Source organism: Entelurus aequoreus, linkage group LG07 (genome assembly GCF_033978785.1).
Source record: "Entelurus aequoreus isolate RoL-2023_Sb linkage group LG07, RoL_Eaeq_v1.1, whole genome shotgun sequence".
Classification (NCBI taxonomy): Eukaryota; Metazoa; Chordata; class Actinopteri; order Syngnathiformes; family Syngnathidae; genus Entelurus; species Entelurus aequoreus.
The window spans coordinates 35,071,781-35,090,491 of NC_084737.1; the positions used below are offsets into that span (position 1 = coordinate 35,071,781).

Genomic DNA, 18,711 nt, shown 5'->3' on the forward strand with positions numbered 1-18,711 from the left:
TGTATCTTGTGTTTTTTATGTTGATTTAATAAATTTTTTTTTTAAAAAAACGATACCGATAATAAAAAAAAACATACCGATAATTTCCGATATTACATTTTAAAGCATTAATCGGCCGATAATAATCGTAACAACAACATGACTGCAAATTGTTTGTTACTTCTCTTGGACTGCTTTTGACAGGGCAAGTGACTGCCGTAAACAGCAATTATTTTGTCTGAATTATATTTGAATTCTGAATTATTTTTCTATAGCACTTTTCTCTAGTGACTCAAAGCGCTTTACATAGTGAAACCCAATATCTAAGTTAGACTTAAACCAGTGTGGGTGGCACTGGGAGCAGGTGGGTAAAGTGTCTTGCCCAAGGACACAACGGCAGTGACTAGGATGGCGAAAGCGGGAATCGAACCTTGAACCCTCAAGTTGCTGGCACGGCTACTCTACCAACCGAGCTATGCCGCCCCATCCAGGTCAGCAAAAAATTGTTGTTACATTAATTTAGTAATTGTGAAAAATATAGACAATTATGGTAATGGTAACACAAGCTAACCAATGGTGTTTTAGTGATATTTTTTGCTTATAAATATATTATTGAGCAAGCCCCTTTAATTGGTTCCCAATAAAATTATTTCTGCAAAGTAGGAATTTTTTGTTATAAATCTAATATTTTCATAGTTAAAGCATGAAAAACAAGTTTATGACCTTCTAAATACGTTTTATTTTTACATTATGACAGCCGTCTAGACCTGAAATAACACCCTTTAGTCACCGCTAGACTTTTTAAATTCAATATAGTAATGCTACCTGAGGCTGAGCACAATAATATGTTTGGTTTATTTAGCCACTTTTATGATGCTTAATTTAGGCAAAAATGTAGAAAATGCAACAATTTAAAAAAAAAAGAAGAAATGTTGTGAAGCCGCAATTGTGGCGAAGGATAACTGTACTCGCCATCATCCACCATTCCACTATTCACCCAGCATCCATCCAACATCAATCTAACCTTTACCATCAATTCAAAATGACCAGCACCCATTCATCCATGCCTTTCCCTTCACTATGATAGTTTCTGGTGTTTTTCAGTCACACAAAAATGATTGATGCCAAACAACAAGCATAGCATGAATAAAAAAATGAACAAAACATGAGTTGGTACAATCATTCTGAATGCAATCTGTACTGCATGTTTTCTCTGAGGGAGCCATTTCAGCAAATCTAATGTTCCCTGTGTGGTTAACATTGCATTCCAAAGGCTGATGTATGACCTATTCATTTGTTGCTCTAAATAAAGATATGAAAATACGCTATTCACAACAAAAGCATAGCCAAGTGTTCTCAAACCCTTCAGGGATGCGGAAAAACTAAAACCATCGTCTTACATTTATTCAAACATATTTCATGTCCAATGTAAGAGAGTCACATAAATGGCTAAGGTGAGCTATGTTGCTGCGCTGCATCTTTTGCACTGGATTCAATATCTCTCCAATGATGGCTCTGTCCCCACAGGACCACGGATCGATACCCACTGCTTCATTGACACTGACAACAGGCCAGTTTGCACAGCAGGCTTTCAATTTGTTCGATTGATTCAGTCAGTTTCAAACACGCAAAGTGATCGATCGAGTAGACGGGAATCACCCAGATGCTGTGTTCATGCACTGAAAGTTTTACTTGCTGTTTATCTAACTATTTATTTATTTTTATTTATTTATTTATTTATTTATTTATTTATTTATTTATTTATTTATTTTTTTATTTATTTACAGACAGACATGGTTTTGTATTTTATTATTGTTTCCTTTGTTAATATCAGAGTCCGTTCTGCAAAAAGGTCATCACTAGAAGCATACAGCTTATGGACAGGGTCTCACGGTTAAAATATACATCATCATATAATATAAAAAATACAGTACAATACAATACATTTCAAAATCTACCCACCAGAAACCCATCTACAATTTAATTTATAAATAAAAAAGGAATCTTTAAATCCACCAAATCAGGCTCAATATTCTATTATTCAAATTTGATTAAAAGGTTGCATCTTGAAGATCTGCGATAATCTCGTCATACATACAGAGGTCAAGACCAAAATTATGCGATCTGAGTAGGTGCAATTAAACATACTGTACATAATACAGCTGTAATTATATGAAAGGAATAAAGATACTTTCGGTAAGTCAATGAGACATAATGGACATCCCTTGAAAGAAAATCATTTGTAAGCACTATGAATGGGCTAAAAGTCTCATTAAAGGAATGTGGTTTTTCATTATTTTCTGTGATACCCCAGATAATAAGTATTTATTTATCTGTATGTGTCAAGATAGTTGTTGACTCGCACTTTCTCCTAATGAAGAGGGTTACGTATGCTCGGTCATATTTCATTTTAGCACTGCTGCCACCTGGCCGGAGGTTTGTGTATCGTTCAAGCATGAATAAAACACTAATAACAGAAGCACTACAGAGTCTGTGGTGCAGCTGAGGATGTAAATAAAACACACTGCTCCTCAGAACAGGTGACGAGGGAAAGCATGAATCTTTCAAATGCAGCAGGCATGTGAAAGATGCCTGCTGCATCTTTCACAAGTAAAAGTCTTGGTTCATTCATATCAACTAGGAGACACTTTGTGTGGCCCTCTTGATATACATGATGAGGCTAGGGGTTACAGTGGAACACAAAGAGGCATCCGCTGTCCTGAAAACACGTTATAACACAATAGATCCCTCTAAAAAAAAAAAAAACACAACATTAGATGCACCCATAAAAAGCTTTACGAATGTCTATATTTCATACTCTTAACCCTGCAATAATTATCGGCACAGTTGCTAAGTTTGAATTAAGTTTTACACATTAAGAAACAACTACAGGCATACGGTATTCAGAATTGTACTTAAAAAATAAAGTGCATTTACACAGCATCACTTCTTGTCAAAGCATCTTCCTGCTGGGAAATCTTGAATGAATTTGGTTTGTGAAAGAGCACCCCCTGCTGCATTCAGAGCTGCAGCACTTTTTCCCCCTACAGATAGCGCCATCAAAACATTTTCTATTAAAGCAACTATAAAAAAAATAAAAATAATTTGTGGATCTACAACATTGGGACCCATTGTACAAAGTAATGTGACAACTGACTGATGCCTCACCTTTCTGACCAATTTGAAGTATAAAACTGCACTGCATCATCCTAAGGGACATTACTAACATTTAAACCCACTCATGTAACTAAAATTAGGTACAGTAACAAAATGTAAATAATTCGAAACTGACCAGGTATTTTTTTGCTACGGTCTGGCTTAATGTTCCAGGATTCAGAGGCAGCAGAAAAAGTTTCAACAAAAAAAAAACTTTTGTTAGGAAAGTGCACAAAAACAGCTACCAGGCACAGGAAGCATGGGAAAGGCTTGGCAGCATGTTGAGGTACAAATCAAAATACAATTATTCAGCCCTGAGCAGAGGAACAGGGCAGGCATAAGAAGCACCCTGATTGGCAACCAGGGGCAGGTGAGGGAGGCAGAGCTCAGGCCAGAGTTAAAGTGGCAGGCAATGGAAGCAAACAGGAAAAGGAAACAAGAGCGCAGTAAAAAAAATAAAAATAGGTCCGAACTTTCATGTAGGATCATGACATATTTGTCTATATACATATGATATTAGTTCACATTAGACTATGCAAGGGATTGTAATCAATGTTCCCTCTAATTTTTCATGTGTGTGAGCAAACGCAAAAACTCCCTGAGCATTCAGTGGAGGCCATGTGAGCAACATCAGACGTGCACACTGTGGCTACACCAGCAGCACACATGTCCCAAACCTGACTAAATAACAAGTTCCATCGCCATCCATTCATCCATTTTATACCGCTTGTCCCTTTCGGGGTCGCTGGAGCCTATCTCAGCTGCATTCGGGCGGAAGGCGGGGTACACCCTGGACAAGTCCCCACCTCATCACAGGGCCAACACAGATAGACAGACAACATTCTCTTATTATTATAATCAAATGACCGCAGTCATTTCCATGAGATTATTTTCTAATATAAGTGTCTAGGCCCACTTACAATGACAATAACAACAAATATTGTTTTTCATGAACTGTGTACTTGTATTGTTTGTCTGGGTGGAGGTCCTGCTTTGGAAATAATTTGTACCCTTTTCAGACATTGCATTTAGTTCCCATTAAATCATTCACATGTTGCACAATAAGATGTAAGCAGGGGATCATGTGTACATTCCTGCAACTTCCTGTTTGTAAAAAAATACATTTTTATTAGTATTATTTAATATACTAACAGCATTTCATGATTAATATTTATAAATTAAGATTCCTAGTAAATGACACTAGAATAAGCACACATTTGATTGGTAAATCATAGTGTAACGACCTGGAATGACACTTTATGTGTGGTGTTGGAGTTGTCCGACTTTTTGTGTGGCTGTAAACGCATCACTGGCTAAGTGCCATATGTGCATGTGTTGGCGCAAGTGAGAAAGAGCGAGCGGCTGCTGTTGATATAACAAAGTTGCTTTTGGTCTGGTTTGAAATGACCAGTTTTGCTAGATATAATTTTTTTTACAAATTTTTTGGTGATGTGTTTATGGCCGACAATAAAGAGTTTTGCTCAGTAAAGTGATGGATGGAATTCATGTCCTCAAAGCGTCTCGACAGACGTTACAATATTTGAACAATGATGACGAAAACTGTTTTCTCTGTCGTGTCCGTGTGTCGAAAATTGTTATGCGCTTATTTTTTTATTTGATTTTATGCGTGGCATAGATTTGCCGTGCGCAGAGGACGCTTGATCAGTGCGCAATTGCACAGGCGCGCACCCTAGAGGGAACGTTAATTGTAATCCTGCGGCAGGTCAGTGGACTTCATGCCAAAAAAACAAAAACAAAAAAATAGTTATAAAGCAGAGGTGGGTAGTAATGCGCTACATTTTGTCAAGGCGCATGCACAACCCCTCATTCCTTCTACTGCATGCTCGGCTGGCACCTCCACTTGCAGCGCGCTAGGACACACCCCTGCTCGCTCTGGCCGCATCGCAGCCACGCGCCGGCAAAGCTGCAAGCAATCAGCAATCAGCGCACCTGGGACTAATGAAGGCAAGCAGCATAAAGACCAGCGGATCCGAAGACCCAGCGCCGGAACGTTGTTCACTCCACGTTGTAAGCATCCCGTCTCTGGCTTCCCTCCTATCTACTTGCTCTCTCTGTTACTTCCCAGTTCCCGTGTCTTATGCCCCCCCAGTGCCCTTCCTGTTTCCCGTGATCGAGCTGTGTGCCACGACTCCTCTCTGGATTTTGGACTGCCTCCCTCGATCCTCGACCCCTGCTTGGACACAGACCTCGTTGCTTCTCTCCAGCCCCCGACTGCTAGCTTGCCCGCAGACTGCCTTCTCGCCTTGCCCCTCTGGTCTGACGAAGGATTCGACCAATACGCACTTACAACAAACTCTAGTATTATACTACATTGTTAATTCTACACATCGCCTTGCACTTCACACTTAGAGTAGCATACACATCCCACACACTCATCAATAGCAGAATAAAAGCTATTGAACTGATTCCTGCCGTAGTGTCATCTCCTTCCCCCTCCGTACGTAACACATTTACTCCGTAATATTTACATAAGTCACTTTTTAGATAAACTGTACTTGTCAAAGTAGTTTTAATGCAACATACTTTTTACTTTAACTTGAGTATTTTTGTGAAGAAGAACCACTACTTTCACCCTGTTGTACTGACTTTCATTCCGATCGCTACATTTATGTATAACCTAATGATTACTGCTTGCAAAGAGGTATAGTATTCATTTGGCTTCAGCGAGCCTTCTTCCTGTGGGCACTGTCACATGACTCTGTTTCACCAATCCAATGTAAGCACTCGTGACGTTTGTCTCATTTCACCAATCAAACGCAGCCTGGCATACTACATTATTTGCAGGCGAAGAAGAACTAGCCGGTGGTGGGAGGGACTGTTCACCTTAACAAGCACAAAGTACAGATATAGAAACTGAAATAAGTCAGTATATTTTTTAAGTATCTTATGGTAAAATAAAAACCTACTAGTTTAATAAGTCTCAGAATGATCACAAAACATGATACCAGCACATCCTGACTGGTTTAGAGAAAACCAGTGGACAGGAACCTCTTAACGTATTTTGACACTAAAACATTTTTATACGCACAATGGAATGAATACAGAGTAAATATAATATATATGTTTCCTTAGTCAGTAGACAACAACAATAAATAGTGGTACACATGACTTCAAGTCAGCATCGATCTAAATCTTTTGAATCATCCTCAACAACATTGTTATTTTGTAATTTATTTCGTAATTAAGAATGAAACATCCAAATACAACAATTAAGATAATGTTATTGACTTGTAAATCAGCAAATAAAAATAATTCACTGCATAATTTGTATTAACATTTAATAGTCAAATTATTTTTTGGTATGTCGCTGACGATCACATAACCACAAGAGTCATTTAAACACATTAAAACATTACCAACAAAACCAAAAAGCAGTGGGAAGTTGTACTTATTGGTTAGATCCCGAGCTTGGCAGTTACTAGCACAAACTTTATTAGCATGTATTTACATTCCCACATAGCTAAACAAGCTGAAATGATCACAATCGCCCCCTAGCGTACAAGAGGCACACTGTGCATGGCCAACAGTCACTTGAGAAATAGAGCATGGAAACTAGAACTTTACATGCAGGTCTGATAATAGAAGAAACCAAATTATTTGAGAAATCTGACTAATTTAGCACATGGAAACGTACTGACTGTAAAAAAGGGACATCATGTCAGATAAGTAGGGATGGGTGCCAAATCCAGTACTTTTTTGGCACCAATGAAATTCCCTTTGGCTGTACCTGGAATCGATTCAGGTCAAATTCAATGGTGCAATATTTTGGTACTTAGGTTGTGTGTGTTGTCACGCCCTGTTGCCGGATCTTTGCATTTCGGCACTTGGCTATCTCTCCAGCAGCACAAAGTACCTCCAGGTAATGTTGCAATTTTCAATGCCAACAAAAGTGACACAAAAAAAAACCGCTCCAACATAAGTTAAGTAAGGCTCCACTTTTCCGAAAATGTGCTGGCTTGATATACATTGGCTTTGCTATTGACACGATTTCAACACCTCCAAATGTGTTAATGAAAACTACAACTAAGATGCACGTTTCAAATAACCAGGTTGTGTGTAATAAGTTCAATACTTACAGTATTAACACTTTGTTGGGCGCAACAGACAGCAAAGACTGAACTTACCAACACAGCATAAACTATACACTACTGCCATCTAATAGTTTTGGACTTGCAACTGTAATTGAGACACATACATTTCATAATAAGATAAGATATAACAACTGGGCAGTAGTTATCTAAATCAGCTCATTTTTAAATGTGAGAGTTTATCATCAAAAGTAATCAATATTTATTAACGGACACAAAAGTACCGGAAATTAGTACCGTTGAGTACCGGTGTCAAACAGTACCCATCCCTACACTCAGACAAGGCAGCACAACTTTTCCATTTTTACTTACAAACTAGTACAAATAACATTTATATCATGCGCTGTCATTTGTGTCAGCAGAAATGTTCAAATTTCAGCCTACAATATTCCACTTCCAACAAGAGAAAACACGTTGCAGTAAATTGTAGATATTTGTTTATGTTTCTCATACACACACCAACTCGGGCTAAAAATAGCTACAGAAGATACTCACAAGAGTCATATTACTCCAAAGTAATAGTACTCTTACTTGAGTGCAATTTTTGGCTACTGTACCCACCTCGGTTACGGAGCACCACACACACACACTTATCAGACATTGTAGACCCAACATGTGAAAAGTAAGAAGAACATGTTCACGGCACCCTCAGCGTTGGCACATATTGCGCATGACACACACACACACACACACACACACACACACACACCTGCCCTACTCTGCGTAGTTACCACATACAACCTCCTACAGCGCGGTCCTCAGCACTAAGCCTGCACAGCTTCATCCCAACGCCACAACAAATTACATAACACAGCCCAGCTGGTAAGCGGTGCAGCTCACAACAGGCCGTGTGAAGGAAGTCCCAGCATGGCGTCTGGATGTGATGTCCTGTGTGGAGTGGAGCAGCAAACTTACTCGCAGTGTGGAAGAGCTGTCTGCACGGGAAGTGTGCAGAGTATGCAGCACTGATGACTCACTGTCTCTGTCTCCCCCCCTGTAGTCAAGCTCCTCACTCCCTCTCCCCGCTTAACACTTCTGTCGCCACGTCCTTCCTCACCTTCAGCTCACTTGCCTCCTCTAATCTGATGTCCACCTGCTGGCCTCACCTGGCTCATCAGACTGATGCTCTCTCCCAGTGAAGTAGAGCATCTCCTCCACATCTCATTCTCCTCCCTCTATTCTCTCTCCTCCCACTCAGTCTCTCACATGCACATATGCACCCATTTCCTCTTTCTCCTCCCTCTTTGTCTGCTGCACTCCCACTATACCACCTCCCACTCTTTCTGAAATCCCTTCAAAGCGGGGTACAACTCTCTACTGCTCAGGGAGCGAAAAGTAAGCGGGTCACATTGGAGTGACGGGGGTTGCCTTCATGAGCCAGATAGGGCTGTTGCTGTGGCAACCACATCCGCAAAACACCCACATGCGCAGTTACGCTCCTATAATGCTGGGACTTACACAATATGTTCAACATCAAACTCCCCTAAGGTGATAAGGTGTCTCCTCCTTCTTAATGTCCTAATGAGAAGGTGGCTGTGGAAGGTTTTTATTGCTGAAAATGTGCGCATCTTCCTCCAAACCACCAAGTACTCAGCAGACCTGAAAGTAATGTCTCCGATTCTGCTAAATCACACCAGATAATGCAGTAAAGGAGTGGCAGCATTTTTTTTAAATTTCCAATGGCCACTTGTGCATGTTTGTGTGTGTGTGTGTGTGTGTGTGAGCCAACAAGGGATTACAACCATAATGTGCACCATTAAAAACGCTGTTTTGAGAGGATCACGAAAAATGATCTGCTCAGGCTACAAAGCTTAGCAACAAACATTATTAAAACCGTGGACAAAGTTCAACAGCCACATTAGCTGCAATCTGTGTTTTTTTGGATTAGGCGCTCCACGGTTGCTGAAGTGTTGCAAAATGATGTTACCTTGCCTGGGAACATAATCTCTCCCCTAAAAGCATTAACTGGAAGATTTTTAATGTGCAGAGAAAATATCTGTGATTTTTACGCCCATGCATCATCTGATAAGAGCACCGAGGATTTCACCCAATGTACTGCTTGAGCCTGATTAACGCAGAGTGGCGTTTACACGCCAATCATTGCAGCTGAGTCTATCAAACTAATGTTGAATGCATTTAAAATGAGGCTAAATGGAAAAATAAATCAGATAGTCAGAAAAGGCCACATAAACTTTCTCGTTGAATTTGGTGCTGATGGGAGAGATTGACGTCAGTTAATAGCATCCTCCCGCCTCCTCTCAGTAAAACCCTTTTAAGCCGACCCTTACAGTGTGCCACAGATTCCACACCACATTAGCCTGCTTAAATTGGGCTCTATAGTCACTCCCCCTTGCCTGAGGATTTCTGCTGTCTTCCCGCAAACCTCACTCATTTTCCCTATCACCAGTCAAGCAAAGAAGAGTTCGTTAAAAATGATGTACCTCAAAGTAAGAAATATGATCACAAGAGGCTGCATATGCGACCAAAACTGTAGGGCTGCAGCTATTGATTATTTTAGTAATCAAGTAATTTATCGATTCATTTGTTCGATTAATCGAGTATTCGAAAAGAACACACTGCATAGCCCAGGTGTGTCAAACTCATTTTAGCTCAGGTGCCGCATGGAGGAAAATATGTGCACATGTGGCCCGAACTATTAAAATCATGGCATTAAAACTAAAAAATAAAGACAACTTCAGATTGTTTTTTTTGTCTTACTTTTAGCCAAGAATAGAACAAACACATTCTGAAAATAGTACAATAAAAATATAGAAAAAAATACCGGCAGCAGTAAAGTTTAGATCCAAGTGAATGAATGTTTATAACTGAATAAATTTACATATGCATAAAAATGTTTTTTCTTTTGTATTATTTTAAAAAATTAATTAGGAACCTTTATGACAACCTTTTTCCAAAACACAATATAGAATGTGAGATATAACAGGATAATGCATATATTTATCATTTGTTTTCAAAACGGTTACAAAAAGTGGCACCCCAAAAATGTACTGTGGGACCCCATTTTTATGACTTCATGGGGTCCCCGGGACCACATTTTGAAAATTCCAAGCACCAACACTGATGGAGTATTGGTACGTGCAAAACAGCAGCAGGCGGCTGTGGCCTGCGGGCCGGTTATATTGCTAATCAAATATCATCCCGGGGGCCATAGAATATTCATTCACGGGCCTTGACTTTGACACATTGGGCATAGCCTCTTTGCGTCTTTCAGGGAAAATATTTTAAATTATCAAGAATTTTTCAAATGATCTTTAGTCTTTCTTCTTATAAATGCCCATACAATTGCAATTAAACTTTAACCATGGGAGCGTCACTATAAAGTATATTAATTTTTTTTTTTTTTATAAAATAAGTTTTGAAAAAACCCTGTGGAGCCTAAAACCAGGTAATAGAAAATAAATAAAGAATGAAACTCAACAAAAAGACTCAATGATAAAGTAGTATAAATTTAGTAACAATGTATATATTAATTTAACACATACACATTTGAAAACGTATTAATTGAAGGAGTGGTGTTTGATTTTTGGTGAAGCTATCTGTTAGCATTAACATACAAACTGTACACGCGAACATGCTCCCATGTGTTTTAGTCAAATAACTGTTATGCAAGTCAAACATATAAGATGGTGTTGGACTTGTACTTTGTTTATAAATATGCAGGATGCTTGCTGGTAAGGTGCTCCATTATTGACGGAGTTGTATTGTCAAATGTCAGCTCTATTTGACAGTGCAAACCGCGACATCTGTCTTTTTTACTTTTTCTTTTTTTTTTAACCTGTCCTGTCCAGCCACTCAGACAAATCATTGTTGAGGTAGATGCCCCTATCTGCTGCACAGATACTTATTTTGTTGCTTTATTGGTATTTGACTTTATTAAATGTTTGGATATATTTAGAGCTTGGCACAGCCCGACCATATCAGGGGGGGTAAGAAAGAAGGGGAAAAAAATAGGACAGAGAGGGAAAAGTGAGGACAAGACAGAGAGAGAAAACAAAAAAACAGAATTACATCAGCAAATATGATACAGATATGATACAAGTAATTATAAAGAAAAACATATTAGTGAAATAGATAGCAAAAAGCAGTATTGAAAATCAACATTATTGCACTCAATTGAAACAATAATAATACATTTGGACGTTGCTTTTGTTTGAGCCATCTCTCTCCACACCAAACACACGCACACGCACACACACACACACGTAAACACACACACACACAGACCACATCACCCAGCATCACCAATGGGTGCACCGTTCTCATGTGTCCTCTATTGGAGCAGTCTGGCACAAACACATTTACTCAATAAACAAATCATTGAAGCAATAAAATAAAAATTGAAGCTTCAATTTAATGAATGAGTCGCTGCAGCCCTACCAACCTGTGAACCTCCAACAGGAATCACAGTCGAACAACCCCCATCAAGGTCACATTATACAACAGCAATATGTCAGAGGTCAACAACATGCCGGCATCATATCATGTCATTCATGCCTACAATACTGTGTGATATTTCATTTGAATAAGCTACAGGGGGGTTGTTATATTTTCCAACCATTCTTTTTACTCCTAAACAAATCAACTGTTTCATGGATAGTTTTTAAAGTGAATTGAGGTTTCAAGACTCTACCTAAAGCTTTCACAGATTTTTCTTATCAGTTCTCCAGTAAGCCACTTTGCAATGACTGACTGATGTCATGCATCATTTTAAATGGTGTCTATCTGTGTTAGCCCTGCGATGAGTTTTGATTGATTGAAACTTGTATTAGTAGATTGCACAGTGAAGTACATATTCCGTACAATTGACCACTAAATGGTAACACCCGAATAAGTTTTTCAACTTGTTTAAGTCGGGGTCCACGTTAATCAATTCATGGTACAAATATATACTATCAGCATAATACAGTCATCACACAAGTTAATCATCAGAGTATATACATTGAATTATTTACATTATTTACAATCCGGGGGGTGACATGTGGAGGGGGTTGGGGCAGAGGCAGGGACGTGCACATGATTATAGAGGGGCAGGGGCTCAAAGTCAGAAAAGGGCAGACATTTTTTTTTGGTCCTTTACACAATATGGAAATTAATGTAAAATTAAATTTGCTAATAGGAAGCTAACTACTTAGCTGTGTGTCCTTTGTAGTTAAAAGTGATTGCCATTTCTTTTGTGTCAACAAATTATTGTCATAATGAGTTAATTCACATTATCATAGGCTTGGAAGACATGAAAAGCAACAAAACACTGGTTTATTATTAGGCTATTTATTGTTAAAGATAAACACTTTAATATTGAACATTGAACAGTGCAACATGAACTTTGAAAAAAAATACAAAAATAAATACCCAAATGGAAAAAAGTTCAATGTGAAAATCTGTCCTTCTTCCCTTAACTTGATGAAAACACCATCAAGTTGTAACTTGTGGTCTTTCTCACTTAATGCTCAGACTAAACAACTGAAACGCAATACAGGGCCAAAAATATGGACCAGGGGCCAGTAGAGGGCTGTAGGATGGAGGCCACCCATACCCAAATATGCTCCTCAATGTAAATTCAGGGCTTCCATGAAATGCTGTGAAATCATCAATCAATTTTAGCCATGCATTAAGAGGTCTGCTACCCTTAGCTGCTTCCTGGCGCTCCTTCTCCTTCCTTTTCTGTATCCTTTCTTTTTTTGGCATTGTGCTGCAGGCATAATCAACATGAATCAAGTTTAAATACAGATGGTAATATTCCTAACAGATAACCTACATCTTGTATCCCCAGAATGCTGAAATTATTATTATTATTATTATTAATAATAATAATAATAAAATTGATTATTATTATCATTATTATTATTGTTATTATTATCATTATTATCATTATTATTATTATTATTTTGTTAACCCACACAGTAATAGCAAAGTCACAATAAACTTTATATCTAAACCTCTACTCTGAGAGAAATGTGATCCGCCGTAAACACAGTACATTTTATTTTGAAAATTAACCCTGTGTTTTATTTTGTACACTACTTCCTTTCCCGCACGATCCGCTCTGCTCTGTGCGGAATTGATGTGCTGTGCTCAATTGATGCGCCGTGCTCCGACGTCCGGCAAAAACAGAAGCTGACACATTGACTAATAGAATAATACAGCGTTTTTCTGAAATATTACCCATATTATATGCTGAATAAGTGGACGGCGACTAGACCATAACATAACTCACAAGTTCAAGTTGCTCCACTGCGTCTCCTCAGAAGCGCAGTTGGATCTCTCTCCTCACTTACTCACTCACTCGCCCTCTCTCTCTCTCTCTCTCTCTCTCTCTCTCTCTCTCTCTCTCTGGCCGAAGCGGCAGGCTCAAACAACCCCGTATTACAAGAAAACGTGGAGTTTTTTTGTTTTTTTTTTACATCCCTGACAGGAATTTATTAATTTTGTTTAAAGAAAAAAAACAACCACACACACAGGCAGAGGGCACTTTTTAAGACGATGCAAAAAAAAGGGCAGGGGCTCAAGCACCCATTGGGCCCTATGTGTGCACGTGCCTGGGCAGGGGGGTTAGGTTTGGTTGATATCAGCACTTCAGTCATCAACAATTATATCATCTGAGAAATGGACATTGTAACAGTGTAGGTCTGACTTCGTAGAATATGTACAGCGAGCAATGAACATAGTGAGCTCAGAAAGCATAAGAAAAAGTATATACATTTGATTATTTACATTTGATTATTTACAATCCGGAGAGGTGGAATGTGGTGGGGGGAGGGTGTTAGTCTAGAGTTGTAGTTGCCTGGAGGTGTTCTTTTAGTGAGGTTTTGAAGGAGGATAGAGATGCACTTTCTTTTACACCTGTTGGGAGTGCATTCCATATGGCATAGAAGGAGAATGAGTTAAGACAGTGGTCCCCAACCACCGGGCTGCGGCCCGGTACCAGTCCATGGATTGATTGGTACCGGGCCGCACAAGAAATGTAAAAAAAATATATATATATATATATATATATTTTATATATATATATATATATATATATATATATATATATATATATATATATATATATATATATATATATATATATATATATATATATATATATATATATATATATATATATATATATATATATATTGTTGTTGTTGGGGTTTTTTTTAATTGTTTTTTTTATTAAATCAACATAAAAAACACAAGATACACTTACAATTAGTGCACCAACCCAAAAAACTTCCCTCCCCCCCACTCATTCACACTCATTCGCACAAAAGGGTTGTTTCTTTCTGTTATTAATATTTCTGGTTCCTACATTATATATCAATATAGATCAATACAGTCTGCAGGGATACAGTCCGTAAGTACATATGATTGTATTTTTTTTATGATTAAAAAAAAAAAAAAAAAAAAAATTCCCGGGGGTACCAGGAGGTGCATGCGTAATCGAAAAAGAGTTGAATGAGAGGTGGCAACTTGACTAGGGTGTTCGCCGCCTTCCGCCCGAATGCAGCTGAGATAGGCTCCAGCATGCATCCCTCGTGACCCTGTAAGGCAGTGGTCCCCAACCACCGGGCCGCGGCCCGGTACCGGTCCGCGGACTGATTGGTACCGGGCCGCGCAAGTAATTTAAAAAAATATTTTTTTTATTTTTTCATTTTTAAAAAAAAATTAAATCAACATAAAAAACACAATATATACATATTGTGTATGTGTATGTCAATATAGATCAATACAGTCTGCAGGGATACAGTCCGTAAGCACACATGATTGTATTTCTTTATGAAAAAAAATACCCCCCCCCCCCCCCCCCCCCCCCCCCGGTCCGTGGGACACATTTTCAAGCGTTGACCGGTCCCCAGCTACAAAAAGGTTGGGGACCACTGCTGTAAGGGACAAGCGGTAGTAAATGGATGGATGGATCATAGAAAGAGACTGTAAAGGAAGTTTTTGAATAAATATAAAACAATTCATTATTTATTTTCCACAGCAGATATTATTCTATAAACTGCCTCTCACCCTATAAATCAGATGGGACAGGCTTCAGCTTCCCTGTGACCATGACCAGGATAGGCAGTATAGAAAATGGATGGATGAATGTTACAACAATAATCTCAGAGCCACAGAATGAATTATGGATGCATGAGGTATGTAATTTTACCTTGAACCTTTAGTGGCCATAATAGTGGTTGACCTTTGCGTGTGAATTGTTATCTTAGTCACAATTTAAACTGAATTAATTTGAAATTATCAATAAATAATTGTGGCTGTTGTTGGTATTCTGCTTTGGAGTTAGTGGGTTAGGGTTTAGCAAATTTCTATCCCATATATCACATCAGCGTGGCAAATGAAAAAGTGCAAAAACCAATGTCTCTCATTTGTTTGTTCTCTATGTGTAACACAGAGCAAAAAAAAGGTCCTTCTTGGTTGCAGACAATTAGCAAAAAACATAACATTGTATATGAATTATTATATTTTTTTAGAGGAGCAGTACAATGTCAATTTAAAGGTAAAATATTATATTATTTTTCCCACATATGTATATTGAATGCGTGTTGCAAAAAATATTGCCTTGATGCTGAAAATTAGATATTTAAAAAGTGTTTTTAGCAGTAGAAACACATGTGTGTGTCTAACTTTAAAGCTAATAAGCTGTGTTGTCTGACATATTTTGTAGCTCCTTGAAACACCTAATCCACTTTTTACATACACACTGTAACTCTGCACTGGTCCAATGTAATATCTTCCATATATCAGATACAACAACATTACATTAAGGAATATCATACTAGCATTAGGATTTAAGCTACGTTTCTAATATCATGCTTAGTTAGCTATTAAATGAAGAAAACTAAAGTAAAAGTAAAGCTCCCACAGCTGAACTATCTGACAGATAGTTGGAAGAACTCCAGGCTGTAATTTAAGATGGGCAGTGAAGCCTGCCTTCTCACAAAGCTGTCTTCGGGAAGTATTGGGCGGACACAGTGCGTGAGCAATCACAGAGCAAAGGGTGGATTAGAGGAATCATGTCCAATTGGCGGAGCACTTAACTCAAAAAACTTGTATCTCAAATCTCAGGGCATTCAATCGATTGCAAATGGACTGTGTGGTTTGTCTTAGAAGACGTTTTGCCTGTCATCCAAGTAGGCTTCATCAGTTCATGCTCAGAGACTTAGATGGGTCAGATCTAGTTTTGCGGCTTTTTTTGACTGATGTCCACATTGGAGATAACAAGGGCCTCCATGTTGTTTTCCGATAACCCACACATACTAATCAATACCTATTTTTTGACTCACACTACTCACTAGAACACAGAGTGGCCGTTATCAGAACCCTACAACACAGAGCTTATAATGCTCCGCCCAGCCAACAGACCAAAGAGAAAGAGCATAAGCATTTGAGGGGAGCCCTCAAAACCTGTGGTTACCCCAGCTGGCCGTCTGTGAAAAGTGCATCCAGTTCCAGAAATAACAACAACAGAGTGGATGAGGAGGAAAAAGGTGATGCAAAAATATTGTCATTCCATATATATCAGCTCTATCTAAGAAACTCAAAATAATTTTTAACCATCACAACATCCCAGTACACTTCAAACCAGGCAACACCCTGAGACGGAGACAAGTGCATCCTAAAGACCAGACACCCCACACCCACAAAAACAATCTGGTGTATGCTATCCAGTGTAATGATAAATGCGCTGATTCACATATTGGGGAAACAAAACAACCACTAAGCCGACGCATGGCACAGCATATGCAAGCCTACTCTTCAGGCCAAGACTCAGCTGTCTACCTGCACCTCAGGGAGAACCAGCACTCCTTTGAGAAGAAAAATGCACAGATTCTGGACAGGGAGGACGGATGGTACGAAAATACAAAAATAAATTGACACATTCAATAAGAATAGCCAGACGGAACAACAATACACAGGATATCAAGGCTTTTTATGGAAATCCAAAGCAATGCTGGACTGTACTGAATAAGGTTCTCAGCCGGGATCAAAAAACTATTAACCTTCCTGAAACGAAATGCGAACTAAATGAGAACGATCTAGCCAACAGTTGTAACCATTTTTTCAATACCATTGGAGAAACCTTCTCAAACACCATAAATCCACCAGGGGGGGCAACTTATCTTTAATATCTAAAAGGTAATTACAGCAACTCACTATTCCTGGCACCAACTGACAAAGCAAAGGTGCTAAGAATTATTTTAGGCATGAACAGCTCTTACACCGAAGGAATTGATGGGATTTGTAGCAAAACTATAACATTTATAGCACAAGAAACAAGTGACCCACTGGTCCATTGCATCAATCTATCACTGTATTATGGAATATGTCATAATCTGTTGGTGGTGAACCCCAAGATGCAGAGATGGCAGGCGTAGCGCAGGAAAACATGACTTTAATAGGATAACCGGAAACAGGAACCAGGAAACAGGAGACAGGAAACAATCACCGAGCCCTGACTGGAGGGCAAGGCAGGCATAAATAGCAGATTGACAACAGGTATCACCAGGCTGCCAATCAGCAGCAGGTGAGGGGAAACAGAACTCAGGGAGCCAAGCACAAAATGGAACCAAAATAGGAGCGCTGAGAGAAAATAAACACCAACCAAGGAAATACAACCCGACGTGAATGTCGGGTTGTATTGTCACAGGATAGTGCCTAAGAAAATCAAGACCGCAAAAATCATCCCAATTTTTAAAGCCGGAAATAGAAATGATATGCAAAATGATCGACCCATGAGCAGGTCGTATATGATAGGTTAACTGGTTTCATGAATAAAATGTGCATTCTAACTCCATGTCAGTATGGCTTAGAAACCAGAGCACGACCTGTATGGCAATTATAGATCTCATCGAAAAAATTAATGATGCTATTGACAAAGGCAAGTATGGAGTTGGTGTCTTCCTTGACTTGTCAAAAGCGTTTGATACCATTAACCTTTGCATTTTGTTGGGCAAACTTGAGCATTATGGTGTCAGGGGCGTTGTCCGCCGCTGGTTCAGAAGCTGAGAGTGAGTAATATGTAAAAATTAGCAGCAGGAAATGTCAACATAAAACTATCAAATATGGAGTACCACAGGGTTCAATATTGGGTCCTCCTCTTTTCATTACCCATATACATCACTTGACAAATTCATCTGATATTTTGGATAAAATCATGTTCGCTGATGACACAAATTTGTGTTTTGGAATATTAACAGACAAAAATGAATGAAGAATTTAATAAAATAAACATCTGGCAAAAATGTAATAAATGATCCCTCAATATTAATAAAACTTATTATATAATAGTTTCTTCTAGTAGAAGTCATACAAATTAGGATGATGTCTGTACTACGATCAACAACAGGATTATAGAAAGAGTGCAACATACAAAATTATTGGGCATTTATATTGATTAATTCTGATCTGACAGTAAAACTATCAAAATATGTTGGCTTGTTTTATAAAGGCAGACACT

The 18,711-nt window shown here is 38.7% G+C and overlaps 1 protein-coding gene across 11 annotated transcripts in view; it reads right to left on the reverse strand.

Moving 5' to 3' along the window:
• The window catches only part of rap1gapa (RAP1 GTPase activating protein a), a 150,180-nt gene that overhangs the window by 65,602 nt on the left and 65,867 nt on the right, over nucleotides 1-18,711 (reverse strand). Inside the window, exon 1 of one of the 11 annotated variants that reach the window (XM_062053345.1) lies at nucleotides 8,160-8,491. The exons of the other annotated variants lie outside the window; for them this stretch is intronic. The gene's annotated coding sequence lies outside the window, so the exon portion shown is untranslated. Of the gene's footprint in view, nucleotides 1-8,159; nucleotides 8,492-18,711 lie in introns of those variants that run through there. 11 annotated transcript variants of the gene reach the window in all.